Genomic DNA, 21,967 nt, shown 5'->3' with positions numbered 1-21,967 from the left:
CTTCTAGATGCAAAACAGATGCTCAACCACTAAGCTACGGTCCTTCTCAACTAAAAAAAAATATGGCATTATGTGGGTGTTTCTTTGAGGCATCCCCAGGCCTCTAATGCATCATGGGTAGAAGCCAGCGGGTCATTTGATGTGCTTCAGCTGCCCCCTTTTCCTTCGTGATTTATGCTTTGCAAATGACAGGTGAAATTAGGTCTGGTAGCCTGTAAATCTCTCCTTGGTGCAAATGGGAGCTTTCCTTCCAATGCAAACAGCAGGTGCAAGGCAGCCAATCTGGATCAGAGCCACAGTGGGCTGCAAAGGGTTCAAGTCCCCCTCCCTTCTTGCTAGGGACTGGGACTCAGCACCTGCTATTAACTTTTTTAAAAGTCCAGTTGCTAAACTTCAGGAATGACATTTTGTCTACCTCCTCCTTTAAGCCTACACCTGACTGTTATTTGCTGGGAACATTCTGCTCACAAAACTGCAGGGGAAAATGTGATGGGAAACAAAAGTCCTCATGGTCAAAGAGCATTTTACTTGAATGCTTATAAAGAGGAAAAGGTGGTCACCCCCCCCAAATTGTAATTGTTTAAGAGGCATTCTCCCAATATTTTCATCTACAATTGCATCCACACCATGGAAAAGTACTACAATTCCCATGTTGCAGTGCAAGAGTGATCAAACTACACATGCACAGTAACAATGCTATACTGCTGTTTAACTCCAATAAGCAAGACATGCCTACAAAGCATCATGTGAGAGCCAGCGTGGTATAGTGGTTTGAGTGTCCAACTAGGACCAGGGAGGACCTGGGTTCAAATCCCTACACAGTCGCAAAATACTTGTGTGTCCTTGAACCAGTCACTATCTTTTAATCTAACCTACTGCACAGGGTCGCTGAGAGGAAAAATGGAGACATGGGAGGGAGGGAACCATGTTTGCCTTGAGCTCCTTGGAGGAGAGGCTAGATACAAATGTAGTAAGCAAAATAAATAAATGTATATGTGAAATCATCTGTTGGCTGGATTTCAGTAAACTTGGTTTTCCTCCTGGATCCAGATGGGTGGAATTCACAGCAGATTTCTCTGTGGTATTCAAAGCGGCCCTGTTGCTAACAGTCATGTGAAAGCACCCAAGACTCCTTTTTCAGAGGCATTGCATTGTGTGTTGGAAAACACAGCTGGAGAAGAAAGCAAAGCAATTCAGGAGTTTTGTGTTTTTTTTAAGCCTATGGTGCCATGCCAGCTTCCTGCAGACCAGAGCTGCCATTCCACTCTTGGAACAGCTGGGTGTATTTTTCATTTGCCTGTTGTCTGGCTTCTGATATCAGCATTGTGCTTGATGTCATCTAGCTGATAAAACATGGCTTCATCCCCATTGAGACTAGCAAACGAGGGAGTCAGACAAAGAGCAGCGAAGAAAAGGGTTCACTTTAAAGAGGCTTTCAAGGATGTTGCTTAATTCTCTTTTATAAGCTTCTCAAAGCTTAGTACCTCCTCCTATTAACTTCCCCCTAGGTGGGAAACTCTCCTTCTGAAGTGTGACATAATAAGAGAACTGTGAGTGCTCAGGCAATCAGGTGGGGTGCACTTGAAGGACAGAAAGAATGTGTCAGATGCAGGTTTCCAAGACTCTTGTCTGCCCAAGATGCTGCCATACTTCTCAAGCTCTGATCTCCAGCAGCAATAATCAATAGTCTACTCATTTTGCAATGCACAATATTTTCTCCAGTATGTTCTGCTGGTGGCTTGTACAGTCTGCTCATAATAATGTGATCTTCTACCAGCCTGTTGTAATTGGTATCTTCTTTCTTAGGGGAGTTGTTAAAAGGAAAAATTGGCACTTTATAAGAGAGAAACCAACTATGCAGCTTTCAGTAATTTTGCAAAGACCCAAGACTGCAACAGAGGCATTATTTATTAAAGTCTCTCTTCCTCCCAGATGTTTTCTTAACACCCAAAGGGATTATAACCGCTTATTTCAAAATCTTTAAGATCTAGTTTTAGTTAGAATATTCTCCTTCATTTCTATTATTATTATTATTTATTGTTATTGACAATGAAAAATCTTCATCACTTCTTGATAAGGGGGAGAAAAACTTCACAGCCTTTTCTGTGCCTGAACAAGTATCTCTATAGCAAAAGGGTGATTTCTGGATGAGGGATATCATTTCGGAATTCCTCCAAGCTGTTGTCTTGCTTCATTACATTTTATCACTCCCTCTAATACTGAACACAGGTGGTGAGTGCCAATGAAACTGGAACCAAGATGAAACCACTGAGAAACAAGAGGGGTGGGGTTTTTGGGGGGGGAGATTAAAATGAAGAAGGGGGGAAACTCCCAAAGCAACCCAATAAGGATTGATCATGCTCTGCAGACCCAAAATGTTGAGTGTCAAGACAAATAGATAACTGGGGGAATGCCTTGCTTGAGCTCCTTTATACTATCCTGGAATGATGGCAGGGCTGAGAAACAGGAGCTTTGAACAGGAGGAATACTGCTGCTAGGAAGTGTGGAGGTGTTGCAGGTCCCTCTGTGGGTTTGCATACACATACCGTTTTTAAAGTTCCAACATTGTGCACATTTCTGCTTGTTCAGCAATTTCCATTATCAGAGACCTTTCTCCCATGTATTTTGCTTAAAATAAATAAATAAGACTAAGGTCCAATTTGTTCTCTTGTGTTTTCTGAGCTTTTTCTCACATCACCAGAGAGTCTACAATCTGCAGGTAACACATGTAAATTTTCCAGTGTGTCAGATACCCCTGCAAAATATCTTTTCAAGTTATGATGGAGATATGAGTTCCTTTAGAACAGCAATGGGGAACCTGTGGCCCCCTGGATATTGTTGGACTCCCAACTCCCATCATCCTTAGCCAGCATGGCCAATGGCCAGGGATGACAGGAGTGGAGTCCAGCATTTCAGTTTTTCCAGGCTTTTTAGAACTGCTATGGTGAGCATTATTTAACCTAGAGCAGTTTGATTTTGCTGTCTATTTTGAAAGGACTACTGTTGCTTTGTTTTAATTTGCTGTATTAGTGTGTATTCTCTGTTTGATGATGATGACAACTGAATTGTACTTTTGGATTTCTTACTTCTCTGTGAGCTACCCTAGCAGGATAAAGGTATGCTGAAGGTACAGCCTATACATTATGCAAATAAATAAAATAAATATGAAGACACCTTTAAGGCATAGGCTTGCTGCCTCTTGAAATTAAACCAAACAAATTCTGCTGAGCAGGGTTGGGGACACGGCCTTCTAGGTAATAGGATGGACCCAGGGGAGGGTAAGGCAATGTAAACGCTCTCTCTCTTCACCTAAGGTGCAGACCTCTCTGTGTGTGTGTATGTGTGTGTGTGCACGCATGTGCAGAGTAGGCGTGTACATCAGATTTGACCACAAAGGATGAATCCCAAACTAAATTGGGCCAATTCGGGGAGGGGATCCAGGCTAGGGCTGAAACAGGTTGAGATAGCCCTGGGTTAGGCCAGGTGGCCCAGACTGATCTGGGGCTGTCAGGGTGCAGAGGCATTGTGTGGGAAGGCTGCAGGGGTCTGCTTTTCCAGTGTCTTCTCCATAAGAAGCATGCTGTGAAAGCAGGCCCCAGCAGGATTGGATCCTCTACTCATCAGCTGGCTGCTGGCTGCAGGGTGCTCCTTTGCAAGAGCCTTCCTTGCAGGGAAGGTGTTTGCAGAGAGGCACCCAGCAGGATTGAGCCCTCCTGCTCTCAGTTGGGAGGGGTAAGAGAAGGAGAGTCAGCGTCTCCTTCTTCCCCCACCCCTCCCAACTGTATATTTCATTAGGGTTTAAAGAACTGTATTAAATATTAATCCTGCCCTTGAATTTATTCAGGGCTGGATCCAGGGTGGGTGATCTTTGGATCAGGTTGCATGAGGCTGTGCACAGCCCTAATACATACTTGCGAGCGCACATACATGCATCTGAGGGACATGTGATGCAGTATGCTTGCTAAAGCTAAGCAGGTCTGGTCTGGTTAGTGCCAGGGTGGGAGACACCCCAGGAACTATACATACACCACTTTGAGCTTCATTGCAGAAGAATATATAAATAAAATAAAATAAACACAGGAAGCTGCTTATGAGAGGTTTAAGACTCTCTGCATAGCCCAGCATCATGATAGAGATGAAAGATTCCCCTCCACACTCCTCAGAACAGTCATCTGATTGGAAGGGTGCAAAAACCCTCTTCATGTGTGTGATGATGCATGCGTGTGCATGTGTGTGACAGTGTGATCCTCTTCACTAGGGATGGTGGAGAAATTTAATTCAGTCTGCATTTAAAGCAGAATCTATTCATTTTGCAGTTTCTGAAACAAGATGTGAACCGAAACACAGCCATCCTTCGAAATTCACTTATCCTAATTTTGTGATGCAGTTCTCCTACCAGCCAGTGTTTACAAAAATCCATATCTTAGAGGAAAGTGTCCCTAAAAAGGAAAATGTTAGTGAAAATAGCATGCAAAAATGCATTATATTAGGATAAATTGCTTACAAAAATGTGTACATTAGTCAAAATTGCATACAAAAATATGTTTATTATGGGAAATTTGTGCTAAAATGCTGAAGAATGTTCAAGTTTGTTTCAGAAACATAGAGATCTGAATTTAAGATTGGAAAAATGAGAAACTGAGAGATCCTTCCATCCCTATCTCCATCATTGGGATATGGCCCTTGAGAGACTGGTAATGTGAGAAGGTGGCCCTCAGAAACAAACAAAAAGGTTCCCCACCCTTAGTTTAAGCACCACAACTGGAATATTAGTATGAAAATATTGTAAAATCAGTATTGGTGACCCTCTAATATAGAGTGGTTCAGAGCTCGCATGTCAATCTTAAGATTAGGGAGACTTAGGTTTGAATCACAGCATATGGAGTAATATTGGGCAAGTTCCCATCTTTCAGCCTAAACCATCTAACAGGGTTGTTGCGAGGATACAAGTAGGAGAATTTGTATGCTGCCCTGAAGTTGTTGGAGGAAGGGTGCAATAAGAATAAATATCAGTATTATTGTACATGACTTCTCAATCAAAATGAAGGTGCTGGTGGTGTAACACAGAGGAATGATTTGCACAATGTGTTGTTTTCCTAATTTATGTGGAACGCATCGGACACTTTCATGTGGTTAGCTAGCAGGTCTTCTTAATAACAATTTCAAGATCAGTTGTTTTTTTTACCAAGTTATTCCCAAAACTTCACATTTTTCATCCAAATCTCCCTCTGGGAGTTAGCGATCTCCAGTGTAGACCGTGTGTGACAGACTCGAAGAAACAAGCTGTCCATCATCCCTTCTGAACCATGAAGTGGTTTGTCCCCTGATGTTAATTTAGTTAGATCTCAGCCAAAGGGCGTAGCTTGTATCAATGCCAGGGCTTAATGAGCAGCTCATTTGAATCCATGCAAAGTACCAGGGAGCATGGAGACATGCTAATTAAAGTGACTGCTGTTCTTTAATTAAGCAGTAATTCCCCCCAAAGAGGCGATTATCATGCAAATGGGGGGCCACTTAAATGATGTAAATGCTTTGGGCAATATCTGAGCCTCTTTCTTGACTAAGAAGTAAGGGGACATTAATCCAGTGTGCATGTACCAGTATTAACCAAGCAGATAAAAGTTATTCATATATTGAGCTATTGGGTTCTCAGGGCTTTGTTATGGAACAATAGGGCCAGGCAACAGGGCTCTGCTTACAATAATATATTTATGAATAATCCTACTTCCATACTAAAAGCCTATTCAGAACATTCCCCAAGTTCAAGGGCATTCAAGACAGCAGATGCATAGTTAAGATCTGCCAGCAACATCTTACAAGTGTGTGCATATCTCTCTGTGTGTGCCGGGCATGTGAGAGAGAATACATCTGGGTAGTATTTCAAGAGCAGTAGGGTAACATGTGCCTATAGTTGGATGGATGGTGTTGACATGTTGGTCCTGGAGGTCTGATGGAGACAAAGAGCTCAGTCCATTGGGAATACCTTATGCGTAAATTCTCTTGAAATGAATGGGACTTGTGCAGGAGCACAGTTTTCCTGCTCTTGTGCTACTCCTCTTTCTTTCAACACAGTTTGATGTACAAAAGATTTTCCTGGTTGGCTATGCCCAAAATGGGTAGTAAATTGATACTGGTTTTTTGGACAAGCGACTGGTGGTAAATTTGTTCCTGGGTTTAGTTGGCAACTAAATATATAGCAAACATCCTTCACCTCAGGGACAATTCACACAACTGCTTCCTGGATTTATTTTCATCTGTGGACCATGCATCCACCTGCGATGTTTGTGACAGATCCATGCCTTGATCCAAGCCATGGGTTTATTGCAGGCTAGTCCATCCTAGACTTTGTACATGACTAGAAGGGCAATGTGAATTCGATAAGGAAGAATGAGAGTCTGCTTGTGGCTGTTTTCAGTGAAGGTATAGGTTTAGGCTGAAGCAACTTGCTGGATGGGGTGGAGCTGCTACACTAGCTTCCCAGCTGGTGAACTGCAGTTGCTTACTGGAGGAAGAGGGCCAAGGGTCGGCATGGTGCAAATGCGCTGGTGGAGCCAATCCAGCACTCCTGCCAGTGGGTTTGCTCTGCGCTGACCTCCCACCACCTCACCCTTCCTCCTCCTGATAAGCAACAGTTCCTCACCTGCTGGGAACCTAACATAACAGTTCTGCCCCACCTGACGAGCCACTTCTTGGTCAAGAACTGTTGAATTTATACATCGCTTCTGACAACAAAAGTTCCAAAGTGATTTACAAGAAGAATAGAGTATAATAGTAAAAATACATAAACGTATTAAAAGCATACTTGGAATAAAAATGTCCCAACATTAGTGTTGTCTAAATGCCCGACAAAAGAGAAATGCATTTGCCTTTACCTGGCACCAAAAGAATGACAAAGCTGGTGCCAGGGGAGCATTAGATATGTGGAGAGCTGCTATTGATAAGGCCTGTTCAAAAAAGGAAACAGAATATTACAGATGGGGGAGAAATTTGACCAATTTGCATTTTAAGCCAAATCTATCATATTCACACTTTCCAAAACAATGTGTGAACCAAAACACAGCCATCGAAATTCACACTTATCCAAATTTTGCAGTGCAGTTCTCCGACCAAGCAGTGTTTACAAAAATGCATTATATTAGGAGAAATTGCTTGCAAAAATGTGTACATTAGTAAAACTGTACAAAAATGTATTTAGTAGGAGAAATGTGCACTAAAATGCTGAAGAATTTTCATGAGGATTTAAAAGAAATGTGTGAATTGCTGCAGAAATGTAGAGAAGTGACTTTAAAATTGGAAAAACGAGTAACTGAGAGGACCAAAATTGACAGATCCTTCCATCCCTACAGAATATTAAACTCTATATCTGTTAAATTTAGACTACCTCCAGATTCTCATTTCCAAAGATCCCAATCCCTCTGAACAGAACACTATCTATATCCTGCACTGATTGAATGAGTGCATGGCAAAGTAGTAAAATATTTCCAACCGTAACAAAGAAAAATGGCAACATGTTTCAGATGGGATATCTGTGAAAATCAAAACAGCTAGGAAAATCAATACAGCTCATCATGAGCATTTCTGCAATCTGTGCTCATATTAGTATGGTGACTATGCTCATCTTGCTGGGTTAATTTTTGTAAGAAACAAAAAAGCCTGCCCAGATTGGAAGGCAGAACAATTGAAGAAGTTGTGTGAATAGATCTGGCTAATATGCCAAGACAGACATGTGCCTGTCTTTTTTAACAGAGATGTGTAGAACTCTAATGGTTCTGGTGGAGACCTTGATATCACTCAATAGTCAACTTCAGTTTGGAAATGTAGGACTGATAATATTAGCAAAGAGTGTTGTGGCACCAACAAATTTAATATGGCATAAACCTTTGTGGAATACATCCCATCCCATAAGAGGTCCTGAGTTGCAGGCATGGAGTCCTGAGTTGCAGATACATAATATACATATAGTGGGTCTGTGGGATTGTAATCAGCGAGATGTGCAGGAAACAAAATACAAGGAGTGTTGCATCATAATCAGCAATCTGATATTAGCAATCTGGTCCTAGAAATGCTTCTGTATAACATTATCAGGCCTTTTCATAGACATGTGCACTGCAGTGGCAAAGTTAGGCACAGTATACAAAGGCTGTTCAGGAGCAAGCAAATCTGGGTTTTATAGCTTGCAACTCGTCAATATTAAAATGGGTTTTTACATTGGTGATGGATTTTTAGTCCGCCTGGAGACTAGAAGACTACGAAACAGGCACCAAACTAAAGAGAATGGGAGCCTCAGTGCATCACTTAAGGCCTGATGAGACTCCTGCATGTCTGAGTGGCAGCCTTTGAAATTCATTTATTTTTTTGTCTCTGGCAGCTTTGATCAGATTGTCAACATGGGGCCTGACAAGTCCTTGTTGTGATGATGAGCAAGTGATAAAAGTATCTCTTCTCTAGAGGAGACTGATGCAAGCTGCTTCTTTTTGCATTATGTAGGGCTGTAAATAAATAGCTTGCCAAGGCAACAGAGTTCAGTCGCTGGTACTAAATGCTGAGAGGACTCTGAATATGCTACAGTTATTGTTCTGAAGTATGCTGGAGAAGGGGATTAAGAGAGGTTACAATGCATTCAGAGTGTTTTTATACATAATTTTAAATGGTCTCATGATCCGGAGCCATTAACAATTAAGCATACAGAATAAGGGGATAGCAAGAAGCACATTAAGGCTGCAATTCTGAGGTTGGCGGGGGAGAAGCTAGAAATCGAAGGTCGTGATCCTAACCCTGGGGTGGGGCGACTGAAGGCCATTTGTCCACATTATCCAACATCTTGTCAGGTTCTTGCTCTTATGCTCTGCCGTTTGCCATTTTTATTGTTGTTGCTGAACAATTTCCCTCCCCGTGAAAACAATGGGAGGAAAATAAAAAGGAAAAAGCCACACCAGCTTTATTTCCTGATTTGCAAAAGGGCTGCCGGGGGACTGGGAAGGGGGTCCACCCTCAAACAGCCCATAGAATGCCCCTTTTTTTGGCCCTACTGCAGGGGGGAATCAGACATTGGATATCCCTTTCCAAAGTTGGAGCTGTCTCTCATCTCTTGAAGAGGGAGATTCAATGCATCCTATGGGTTCTAGGATCTTCTGGGGCTATAGGATTGCAGAGTAAAGCTTTCTTCCAATGGGAATGTTTAAGCATGGACCAAGAAGCATTGGTACTCTAGAGCATAGCAACTATGGCTCCTTTCCTTCCTTGCTTGTCCACTTTTTTCCTGTCAACAGTGATGGGGCCAGCACCAGGTTTGAGGAAGCCTAAGTCTTGGTGCTCTCTGGTGCGCTCCACCCACAGCACCATCCTGGTGGTCCCTCCAAGCTTACTAGATGAGACAAGTGGTAACAGGCAGGAGCAGGGACAAAGAAGGATTATAGTTCCAGCTACCTCTCCCCTGACAGTCTTTCTGTGGACCTACATAGATTGTAGGTGCTTGTAGTGAGCCCTGCGCTGCACTTCGAAGCCCCAACATTCAGCTGATATGCTTCAAAGTGCCTTGGATAGAGCTTTGCAAGTGCCATCAATCAGCTGATCAGCAGTGCCCACAAGCCCCTTTTTGGTCTATCTGTGACTTTACCTGCCCCACATCTGATGTTGTCTATGAACATCAGATGTAGGGCAGGTGGTTGTGATTTGGTAAAATGCCTTGGTGGGAGAGCCTAATTAGAACCACAAGCCAGAGAGTCCCCACCCTTGCTGTTAAGAGAAGCACTGGGAGGTGCAACTGCAGCCACCATTGCCAACTTCATTACCCCAATGGCTCTGGACCCTGCCCTCAATGTAGTGTGCATTGGAGGCAGAATCAAGAGTAATTGGGAACAATGATGGCAGTGGCTTCAGCAACCTGGCCTGGCACTTCTCTTTGTACCTCTGGACCATTTGATTTTTTTTTTAATGAAAATATCAAAAGGAAGGCCAGCACCAGCTGTGACGGTCCCTCTGGAGTTCATGGGCCCAGAATTTGTCCCATGATGTCAGGTGCCAACACCTGGATGGAATAGTTTATTTATTTATTTATTATTTGATTTATATTGCGCCCCTCCTACCAGCAGGAGCCCAGGGTGGCAATAGTTAACAACAACACCTTCTATCTCTAGGACCTATGCATAGTTTTCTGATTTTATCTTTGGTTCACTCCTTTTTTTCAAATGTATGTCTCTATCATCCATTTTTTCCCATTTACTTTTTCTCAACCTTCTTTAGTTTCTATTTAGGTAAAACCTGCTTCCCTATCATCATCATCATCATCATTAGTAGTATTAGTATTAGTATTAGTATTAGTATTAGTATTACCAGCCTTCACCTTAAGGTCCCAGGGCAGGTCACCACAATTTAAAATGCAACATTAAAAACAGTTAAAGACAAACCTCAGTTACAAGTATAGTGTGGGTCTGAAAAATATACATCTGAACTGTCAAGGGCCAGGGTAAAGAGTTGCATCTTTAGCATTTCCTGAAAATTATATAATATAGGTGCCAGATGCACCTCTCTGTGTGTGGGGGGGATTCCACAACTTTTCTCTCCCTCCCCATAATCTTAAACTCACTCTCTGAATAGCCCCTTTTTACCTCAATTTCCTTTTCTCCTCTGCTGTTCCCCCCTGCCCAGTTTCATTCTGTATGAGGGATGGGTGAGAATTTTGATTCAGTTTGCATTTCAAGGTGAATGTATCAAATTTGCACTTTTTGAAACAATATGAGAACCGAAACACAGCCATCCCCCGAAATTTGGACTTATTCAAATTTTGCAATTCAGTTCACCTACCAACATTTACAAAAGTGCATATATTAGGGGAAAGTTTGCATAAAAATGGATATATTAGTGAAAATAACATGCAAAAATGTATTATATGATGAGAAATGGCTTGCCAAAATGTGTACATCAGTCAAAACTACATACAAAATGTGTTTATTGGAGAAATTCGCATTAAAATACTGGAGAATTTTCATGAGGATTTTTTTTAAAAAGCAAACGCAAATTGCTGCAGAAATATGGAGAACTGTTTTGAAGACTGGAAAAATGAGAAACTGAGAGAACCGAAACTGACAGATCTTTCCATCCCTATTCTCTATCCACACTTCCTTCAAGTTGCTTTCTCTCTTTCATTGCCATTCTCTGAACCCTTTCTTTAAGCTCCCTACTCAAAACTTTCTCCTAAGACTTCCTCCCAATCTTCAACCATCCTCTATGAGGTTTTAATCCCAGTCACACTAACAACACTCCCTTGCCTCTCACATTCTGAACCATAAACATGAGCAACTCTAAAGTATTGCTCCAGCTCAGCCAGTGTTGGAGGTTTCACTACTATAGTGCAATATATGTTGAATACTGCTTCTACACACATATTGTATTGAGAAGCTATGCCACTCTATCCTACTGCATACACATGCATCAGGGAGCCACAACAGGTCAAACTGACATGAGCAACTGCTTTGAGCATGATGGTGTTTACCAATCCTTACTTTTATGCTTACAGGATGATTGTTCCATTAAGAGACAAGAGAACTACATTTCCCAGATCAGACTGGCTGGTGATTGGGGCTGTTTTCTCAAAACACATGCATATCAGGGAAGGGTAGTCAGCGTAAGACCCACAGACCATATCTAGCCTGCAAGTGCTTTTCTATCTCATGCTGTCAGGAGATTGTGCTGGAATCACAGTTATCCTGATCTATCATGTGGATAGATATGAACACACTGAATCTCCCAAGAGGCACTGAGTGGACCATTTGTATGAGCTGAAGAACCCTATACCCACACAATCTAGCTATGGTTGCATTTCACAGGCTCTTTCCAACAGAAGCTTTTCTGTAAATGGGTTCTTGATCCTGTTTATTTGGCCTTTAATCCGCCAAGAATAATTGTCCTCATTGGGAAGTTAGCATTTATAAGAGGAGTGATTTTTAAAAACCCTTAAGCAAGTCACAGTGATGAAATGTGTCTGTTTTTATGGGGATTTAAAATGCTGCTTAATCGTGTAAACAAAGAAGAAAATAATGGACAGTGGAAATCTGGACTAATCCCAAATGATGAGAGAACCAATGCACTATCTGAGGAAGAAAACAAAAACAGAGGCCTGAAGCCCATAGCTTTGTTTATTTTATTCTTGGCCCATGGAATCCTTTCACAGTGAAAAAAAAACCCCAACAAAAACTTAAAACAGCAGTAGCTATTTATATAGACACACTCAGAGTAAACACTCTCTGATGGAGTAGTCACCATTCACAACACGGCAGCCATTTTCTTGGGATTCCTGCCACTTTCTGTTTCCATAGAAATGGCTTGCCCTGTTTTGCCCTTATCATTTCCCTAATGTCTAGACATTAAAAGAATCCTAGCTCACTGAAGTTTCCTAAATAATACAAGGCATTTCAGCTGATAATCAGACCGAGATGTCTCACCACACATACCTCATATCTTACAAAAGGGTTTTTTTTAAAGTATATCTCAAAAAACTCCCAGAAATCTTCTCTCGACAAGGGAGGAGTAGATTTTCTGTTTGTTTTGGAACTGGAGACTCTATGACTGCTGGGATACACATGGCAAGCCCCACAATTTGGTGGCGTGTATAATATTGCACAGGTTTTTCAGTCTGACATGTACGCAGCTTTAACAGGCTTTAAGTAAAAACACAATTGAAAATATCCCCCCGGCCTCATCCATCTCTCTCCTCTCTCCTTTTAACTTTGCTGTCATCAGCTACTAGTTTGAAGAGATTGGACAAGTGAACATCTCCGTTTATCCACCCCCTTTATCTCCTCTCCCCCGTTTTTCTTTCTTTTTGACAACAAGGGTATCACTGGGGCCAGTAATATAATCTTTTAGTGCTTCGAGGAGTACCATTACCCCCTTTGGGCAGATGCATTGTTCAAGTGCCTTGCTCCCTTGGATGGCGTTTGTTTTGTTTTGTAGTGCAGGAGGCAAGTGGTCGAGCCCTGAGTTAATGAGGGTAATTGCTATTCCAAGACTGCTGTAAATATTATGCTTTAGGATTTCTAGACTGTTAAGCTAAACATCATCCTTGTGCTACAGTCATCCTTGGAATGCAGCCTTCTAGCGACAGAAATAAAACTGGATCTGTTAAGGATGAGAGTATAGTCTTCTGCAGGCTGCATCATGAAGATCCATCTTTGACTATGAAGCTATACAAAAAGATCAAGTTAATTGTATAAATTGTACCCAAGAAATGGTCAGAAGGGGCCATGTTTTTTTCTATGAAGGCACAGAACCTTTTATTTGCACATATGTTAATGATGAAAAGCCATGTGTTAGTTATTGATCTTTGCCGGTTGCATGAAAATGAGCACAATCGTGTTTGCTTCTCTTAAGTTATCAATCCTCTTAGAAGAGTTTGAGCACATTCTAGTGGGAACCTCTTCTATAAAAGCACTTTTGAAACAAACAGAAATTTTGTAAAACTATTCATTTCTGTGAGATATAAGTAATTACATATCCATTCTATCTTTCTTCTATGGGAAACTCAAAGCACTGTGCATACAGTTCCCTTGGTTCTCCCATACAGGCACTTACTGGCCTCAGACCTGCTTAGTTTCAGCAGGTTATTGCATCAGGGCCCACCAGGGTCAGAGGTAAGCAACACCTCTGTGGGCAAGCCACAGGTTAGACTCTAGAGTGGTTAGACAAGGCCCAAAGGGTCCAAGATGAGTTAGAGGGGTTTGGCAGTCTTTTGAACTGAACTGGCAATCCCATCAGTTGAATTCAAAGCAGCTCTGGGCATTTCCATTGCTTCTCCCTCGGGCTGGGCAGTGGACACAGAAGCAAGCCGAAACTGCTTGCCATTATCCATCAGATGGTGATATTTCACTTTTCCCTCCTTTGGCTTTTTAACTCTTGGGAACTAGATGTGATGTGTTTACTGCTGCTGCTTGCTCATCAGAGTTAAAAATATAAACCAAGTTTTAGAAACATGTTGGGACAGGTTGTTGTACCGAATACATAGAAAACAAGCATACTTACCAGGAGTGATGAGCTGGCTCAAATCAAAGTCATCAAACAGCGCCAGGCTGGAACACAATTCCTCGAGAAGGTCATCCATGGACGAGCTCATGGTCTTGATCAAATGAGTTTCATCAGAATCTGGATGCTTTCTCTTGCGAGTTCACTTCATAAATGGAGGGAAAACATCTGGACCCTCTTCAGTGTTGGAAGTGGGGCAAGAGCAACTCCTGTTTGGGTTCTTTTGTTTGCATTCCAGAAAGAAGATAGACTTAGGGTCCTCCAGCTGGCTAAGCTTGCCTACCTTTACCTTGCTCTTCTCTACCTTATTTCCTTCCATTGTAAAAGGATACGCTCAGGGAAGCTTTCTCCTTTCTTTTTACCTCTTTTTTGACTATCCAAAGAGAGAGGAGACATCTTTGTCTTTGTTCTCTCTCCTGAACCATGATATGCTCAGAGAAGCTGACCTGCCCCTCCTTCCTTTGTCTTCTTTGACTATCTGAAGAGAGAGGAGACAGCTCCGCCTTTGTTCTCTCTCCTGAACCATGAGGGCAATACTCAAGTCTGGGCATTGCACCTCCAACTTAGTTAGAACTAGGTATGCCTTTCCTATCTACTATGTATTTCTATACATTTTATTTTACTAAGTCTTAAGTCTCAGTGAGTTAAATGCAGGGTAAAAGCCTGCTTCTTAGGTAAATACACACACTGTCACACACAGCTCAGACTGCTGAGTTCCTTTTCATATCCATAACACTCAGATGTGGGTGGAGTTATTTTGGGGAAGTCAAAGCAATAAGGAAATCCTTGGGGGCCCCCTGATCTCACTCACTTGACAGCCACATGTAAAAAAATGTTGTTGGATTACAGATATTGTTGGACTTCCAGCTTCCATCATCCCTCGAAATTGGCCATGCTGACTGGGGCTGACAGGAGTCAGAGCCCAATAATATGTGGAGGGGCCCAGTTTGCCCATCCCTGCCTTAAGATATGTATAATTAGTCTCAGAAAAACTAACTACTTTCTCATACATGTATATATTTTGACAGTAGTCATTTCTCTATATATCCCATCTTTTTTTCCCTCAGGAGTTCAAGGCGAGATACGGAGGGTGCCCAAGCAGTTTTCCCACCAAGCACCAACCAAACCCAGGCCTGCTTAGGCTCAGCAAGGTAACTGCATCGTGTGTCTTTCTGCCATGCTTTGCACTACTGAGGAAGTTTATGTGGCTCTGATGTTTCATGGGGGAAAAGGTTTAATGGCCAAAAGGAGTTCATATGCCACCCAGCATGGACCCATGATCACCAGTGACATACTACTAATGTATATCATTCCTGTAACCTAAGAAAAGCTACCACCACCTGTGGGAAAATTGAACAATCTGTGAATATTTATGCAGCCAACAAAGTTCTTTTAAAAAAAACCCTCTACTGGTGTTACTGTCTGCCAGAGGCATTTCCTTAATATATGAGGTCCTTCTTAGCTTGAAAGATGGCAGCTTCTGTAAAATAGGCAAAATACTTGATATGCGTTTGTGGTGCAGAGCTGCTGCTGTATTTTGTGCAAGGAATTGGGACACATATCCACCCTACAGTTCACTTATTACATTTTTATCTCACTCTGCTTTTCAATAAGTAGGGCGACTCTACAATCTTCTTCAACCTTGGGTCCCCAGATGTTGTTGGACTACAACTGGCACCACCCTTGACCAGCTAAGTTGGCTGGGGATGATAGGAGGTAGAGTCCAACAACATTTGGAGACTCGAGACTGAAGTACTCTAGGCTGGACAAAGACTGTCAAGTAAATTTCATGACTGAGCAGATATTTAAATCACTAATGCTAGTTTACCATGTTAACCACTACACACACTGGTTCTCATAAGATGGCCCATCTGCCTTGGAGACCTATTACAAAAGCAGCAGCAGACAGTGGAGTGGGGCAATGGTGCTTACCTGACCTCCCTGCAGGTGGGTCACTGCTGCTTACCAGGCGAGAGAGTGGGAGGAGCAAGGTGCTGCCCTCCCTGTAAGCTTCCCCCTCCCACTCTCCCTTCTGTTAAGCAGCAGTGGCCACTCTGCCGGGAGGTCAGGTAAGCCCCACCACTCCATACTACCATCCATTACTAGGTGGGTCAGAACTGTGGAGCTGCCCTCCCACCATTTTCTATAGCTTATCTGGATGGGGATAGGGCGGGGCAGGGCAGGGCACTGCAAGGTTGGAGATGCGTCATAACACAAGTCAGAGCACTGGATTAGCTCTGCCAGTGTGTCAGCACAGTCCTGCCCTTGTACCTACCCTGCCCTGCCCCATCCCCATCCAGGTGTGCTAGTGCTATGGGAAGGCTGCATGGCTCTGGCTCCACCACACCGCTGCAACTGTATGAAAGGCTTCTGCTACATCAGGGCTTGTTGTGTCATATTATATGGCACTATTGTGGAAAATGAAAAAAACAGATTCTATTCTACCTGAAAACGTGGGCAACTATATTTTGTTTGTTTGTTTGTTTGTTTGTTTGTTTGTTCCATCCATCCATCCATCCATCCATCCATCCTGTTAGTTAAATTCCATATCTTGTGCCTAAAAAGACTCCTAAACTTTTGCATTCGCTTGCTGTCCAGTAGGACAAAATGGAAAGGAAAAACCCATGTGCACTGCCTTGAGCTTCTTGGAGGAAAGGCAACATAAAAATATGTCTTAAAATGTGGTTTTGGTTGGCACTCAGTGGCCAGTATTTAGAAGGGGAGGGTGCCTTTAATTTGAATGGACAGTATGTATTCCAGGAGGTGCTGTGTTTCAAGTGTGTGCTTTCTGGATCTGTTTAGGCTTGCTGCAGCAGCTAAAGGGTAGAATTTTATTCCAGACTTGTTTTGTAGCAATAAAATACTGTTGTGTTTGAGAGGCCTGTTTGATCATTGTCTCATCTACAACTACTCATCTTAATACTGAGTCATTTGTTTTTGTTGTGTTTTGCTTTATCTTTTAACAGCTATCCATCCTAAATCTTTGGAAAGAGAAGGAACTGGACAGAAATAGAACCAAATAAATAGAGATCCCTAACAGTGAACTCTCAGCACATCACCAAACAATTCTCAAGATGATTTGTGGGTGGGGAAGGGGGTGAGGAACCGAGACAATTAACATGGTAAAAAAACAATATAACTATACAAAGTCCGCTAGTAGTGGGTTATATTGATAAGCTCACGATTTCCATTCACTTTGGTACTGTGCTGAAGTTTCTGGGATCATACTGTAAGATATTTGCCACCAACCATATTTGCATGCCATGATAACCCAGGTTTATTGACACAAGCAGCATGCTGGCGCCAAGTGCCCAGTTGCAGCGGTTGGAAAACAACAAGAAGTTGCTGTTAAGCTCGGCTTCCCATTATGTTCAAACTACAATTATGGTTTGTTTTCCCCTAACTACCAGGATCACTAAATGGCCTTAAACCATGGTTTGTTGTGGGCCTACAAATCCTAGCTTGTTAAGGAGGGGAAAAAACAAGATCCTGAGCCAGCTTAATTGTGGCTTCATGGTTTGTTTCTCCTACTTGCGCTAGTGAAGGAATGAAATGGGAGCAATCAGACAACATTCACTAGCACAATAAACCATGATAAGCCAGAAATCCTGGCGTATCCTGACATGTGGATGCAGCCAACAACTTTCTCTGCTATGCTACTCAGTTGCAGTGGCCCAGTGTTGATTGCACTCAGATTTGAGCACTTTCTTTAAGAATCCTTAAACCTTTCTCATGAAAAAAATTCCTTTTTTAAAAAAAGTGAGAAGTCATACCTCTTTCTTTTTAGGCTATTGTGAATTTATGAAAGGCAAACAGCATAATGCTGCTTTACCTGCCTCTTTTCCCCTCAGCTGGCATGGAGTGCATCTCCTGTTGTTTGATAAATCATGTTTAAACTATTTTATTTGCTTTTTAAAATATATATTCCATAGTTTTTTGCTCACATTTCCATATTTCTTTTGAAATGTCTTTATAATACCATGCCAAAATAGAAAAAAGTGGTGCAAGCTGAAACACTAAGTTGTTTGAAAAGAAACTGTGTATGCACGCTGAATTTAATATTGAATGTGGAAAGAGAAAAAGCAGATTGCAGTCCTACTTGAAGTCTTGGACAGCTAACAATATTGTATTCAGTTGCTGCAGAATAAATGCTTTGTGTTACAGCATGCTTGAGATATGATCTCAAAAAGTCTTGCCAACTTTGCACTCTCTGTGCCAGTCCACAGGCACAGTCTTTGGAAGGGGGAGCAGACCAAAGAAAAGCATTGCCAGATCTTGTTTGCAAAACATTTTCATTGTCCAAAGGACTGCCATGCTTGAAAGTGCAAAAGATATTAAGCAAGCCCAATGACTCATAATGAATATGTTTTACTTTTGTTTCATGTTTCAATTTTTTGCTGCAAATTAGTTATTTTTTCAAAAAAGGACCCTCCTAATTAGGGATGGAAAGTTCTGTCAGTTTCAGTCCTCTCAGTTTCTCGTTTCTCTAGTCTTTAATTCAGTTCTCCACATTTATGCAGCAATTTGTGATTTTAAAAAAATCCTCACCAAAATTCTCCAGCTTTGTAGTGCAAATTTCTCCTAATAAACACATTTCTGTAGTTCTTGTCATATAGTGCATTTTATGTTATTTTCACTCATATATTCATTTTTAGGCACACTGTCCCCTCACATAACTGCCCAGAGAGCTTCGGCTATGGGGCGGTATACAAGTATAATAAAATAAATAAATAAAAATAAGTATTTTTGTAAAGGTTGTTTGGTTGGCAAACTGCATTGCAAAATCCAAATACATGCAGATTTTGACGGCTGTGTCTCAGTTCTCATATTGTTTCAGAAACTGAAGATTTGATAGATTCGACTCCAAATGTGAACCGAAACAAATTTCTTGCCCATTCCTAGTTCTAATGCTGCACAGGTGGGTTGTATATTGTGGGTGATATTAAATGCTAGTCCTACTCAAAGCAGACACAATGAAGTTAATAGACATTAATTTCAGTGGGTCTACTCTTTGTTGAATATAACCCTGTGTGTGTGTGTTTCAATGATCCTGCATGAGGTTTAGTGTTAACTGTTAGGACACTTTAACTTGGTTGGGTTTGAAAAGGAAAGCAATGTTCTTTGGCGTCAAAATACTTTCAATTTATCAAACCCAAATAAGGAAACCAGATTTTTGGTAGCTAACCAAGATGACAGTTATTTTGTTGCTTCTCTGAAATTATCATATAGTGAATCCAATTCCAATCAGTATTTTTCTCCACAATAGGACACTCATTAGGACTCTTTGCACATTAGGCTGAATACATAAAAAGGGGAGAGCATTCTGGCCCCACTCCTTACATGTGAAAGAACCTATACATTTTTATTTATTTGATAGCCCTTCCTCCCAGTAGGAGCCCATTTACAAAGCCAATGTGTGTTTAGGTTCTGTACATAAGAAAGTGCCTTATACTGACTTAGGCCATTGGTCTATCTAGCTCAGTATTATCCCTTGGAGTCCAACAATATTTGGAGGACCACCTTTGATCAACACTGACTGGTAGCAGCTCATACTGACTCAAACCATTGGTCCATTTAGTTCAAAGGTTTCAGATAGGAAACTTTCCCAGCTGGACTGGAGATACTAGAGATTAAACCCGGGTTCTTTGAATGCAAAGCATGTGCTCTACTACTGAACTTACACTTTCCCATTGCCTGCTACCTGATTCTTTTAACTGAAAATACCAGGGATTGATCCCATGACCTTTGGCATGCAAAACATGTGCCCTACTATGAAGCAACATCTATGTTCAGGGAGATCCTTGAACAGGCATGATCTCAATTATGTTTGCAGTATCTGTGCTTATGCACTTTGGCATGCATGTAGGCTCTTTCACAGGTTGTGCTGGATCCAAGTAGGGGACAGGGCCAGCAAGTTTAAACCCAGTGCTCCATCTACATGCATTCATCATAAAGTGTGATGAGTCCTTGTATGTGGTGGCAATACACAAGATCTGGGTTCCATGAATGGGTCCAATTGAAATTATTTCACAGCCTTGGCAAGAGGTGATCAGTAGACTCATTTTCCAAAGTAATGAGAAGCTCTGTCACCACTTTGGTGCTATTTCTTACAGATAATCTCGCTCCAATGCAACAGTAGAGACCACCATAAAGTAAGCCGTTAGTAGCAATTGCTGATGTGAATGATCACCTGAATGTATACGTCCTTTGCATTATGGTGCTTATCCATATACAGGCCCAACAGCTGGATGTGTCTTTTGATGGAGGCAGGGTGTACATGGCCACCAGGGAGGGCTCAACACAGTGGTGGGGATGTATGCCCTATCTCAATCAAAGACACATCCAGCTATGGGGCTTGGATATGGATAAGCATCATGATGCAAGATGACATGCATTGAGATGATCATTTACATCTGCTATGGACACCAAAGATTTCCTTTATAGTGGATCTCCATTGCTGGATTGGAACAACATTGTCTGTAAGAAAAAGCACCAAAGTGGCCACAGAGCTTCTCATTACTTAGATGTAGCTGGCCTGCAACTCCCATCATCTGTGGCCATTGGCCACATGGGCTGATGGGAGTCCAACAACATCTGGAGGGCCATAGGATTTTCACCCCAATCCACCAATTGCTGCACACAACCAGGGGTGCATGACTACAGTGGCTGCTAGCTTGGTTTTCCTCTTGGTGCTGTTATAGCAACACTGTATGTCTGGCAGAACCAGAGGACAGAATGTTTATTAGTAAGTAAATATATTTTTAAAAAATATACAGTGAGTGAGGAGGAGGCTGTTTGCAGCTGGCAGCATGACCAGTGTTTGAGAGCAGCTCATTCCATGGGGATTGCTTTAAACAGCAGCTCATTAATCAAAACTCTTGTTGCATTAGATATGTATATGGCATGTTAGTTCTGAATTTATTTGCCTATAAATTTCAGTTTAAGAATAATGATACATCTTCATAAGTGGTGTGACTGAGACATTGGTGTCTGAGTAACAGAGTTTTGGATAGAGGACGAAAGCCCTCTTAGATCATATCTCTCAGGAAAGGTTTTCTAGTATCCTCCTAGTCTTCTTTCCAAATGTTCATTTGAAAGCCTGCACAGTGCTTATTGTGGTGGTAAGACAACATTTGTCCGTGGGACCCTATGGATTCTTAAGTCCTCCTTTTTGTAAGAGGCAAAGGCACACTCCTTAAGCTGTCTACATCCTACCTTGGGCAATTTTGGTGTCCAACTCTGCTCCCATCATTTCCCCTGGGACTAGGAATTCCTGAATAATGGACCTTTTAAACAATGACAGCAAGAATCACTGCACTGAGGGTCTGGCTACATTACAAGGAATCTATTCAACTGGTGCTTTAACTCATGGCCAAAAGCAGCTGCTTTGCCACTGGAGTAAAAGAAAAATTCCATTAGCTGTCACAGAAAACAGCATGTCTCTATCCCAGCTGCTAGCAACATCAGCCTTCCTGTCTCAGTCTGCACACAGGTGCAGGAGAAGAAACTGGCCCATTTTGAGTTCCCAGGACTCACCCTGCAGATAGTCTACCCCATGTGGTCAACCCATCTCCAAAGCGTGTTTTGTGAGATTTCTATATATTCTCAATACAAGTTTTCCCCAGTTAGAGAATACTGATCATACAGTACACCAGTGTTGAATGCGGCAAAGGGGACAGAGTATACCTTGAACAATTAAGCCACCATGCGTAATTTGAGCCAGATTTATCCAGAAGTTAGTAATACGCATTGGCACTGTGATTCAGTTTATACCGATCTGAGTTATATATGACAGCTGGTATAGCACAGTGGGGAGGAGAGCCTGGCTGGGAGGCCAGAGTCTGTGAGTTCAAATCCGCGCTCGTGTCTCCTGGGTGTCAAGGGCCAGCTAAAGATCACCCCCACAGTGAGTGGCTCAGGGGTTACGTGCCCTGCCACCTGTGCACCTGTG

At 42.0% G+C, this 21,967-nt stretch overlaps 1 protein-coding gene across 1 annotated transcript in view; it reads left to right on the top strand.

Annotated features, from left to right (window-relative positions):
• Positions 1-21,967, top strand: part of CDON (cell adhesion associated, oncogene regulated) — a 157,481-nt gene that overhangs the window by 41,326 nt on the left and 94,188 nt on the right. Inside the window, exon 2 of the mRNA XM_061593447.1 lies at positions 15,084-15,167. The gene's annotated coding sequence lies outside the window, so the exon portion shown is untranslated. The remainder of the gene's footprint in view (positions 1-15,083; positions 15,168-21,967) is intronic.

The sequence above is a fragment of the Rhineura floridana genome, chromosome 12 (assembly GCF_030035675.1).
Source record: "Rhineura floridana isolate rRhiFlo1 chromosome 12, rRhiFlo1.hap2, whole genome shotgun sequence".
Classification (NCBI taxonomy): Eukaryota; Metazoa; Chordata; class Lepidosauria; order Squamata; family Rhineuridae; genus Rhineura; species Rhineura floridana.
The sequence above is the reverse complement of the archived record's forward strand: the minus strand, read 5'-3'. Positions and strand labels throughout refer to the sequence as shown.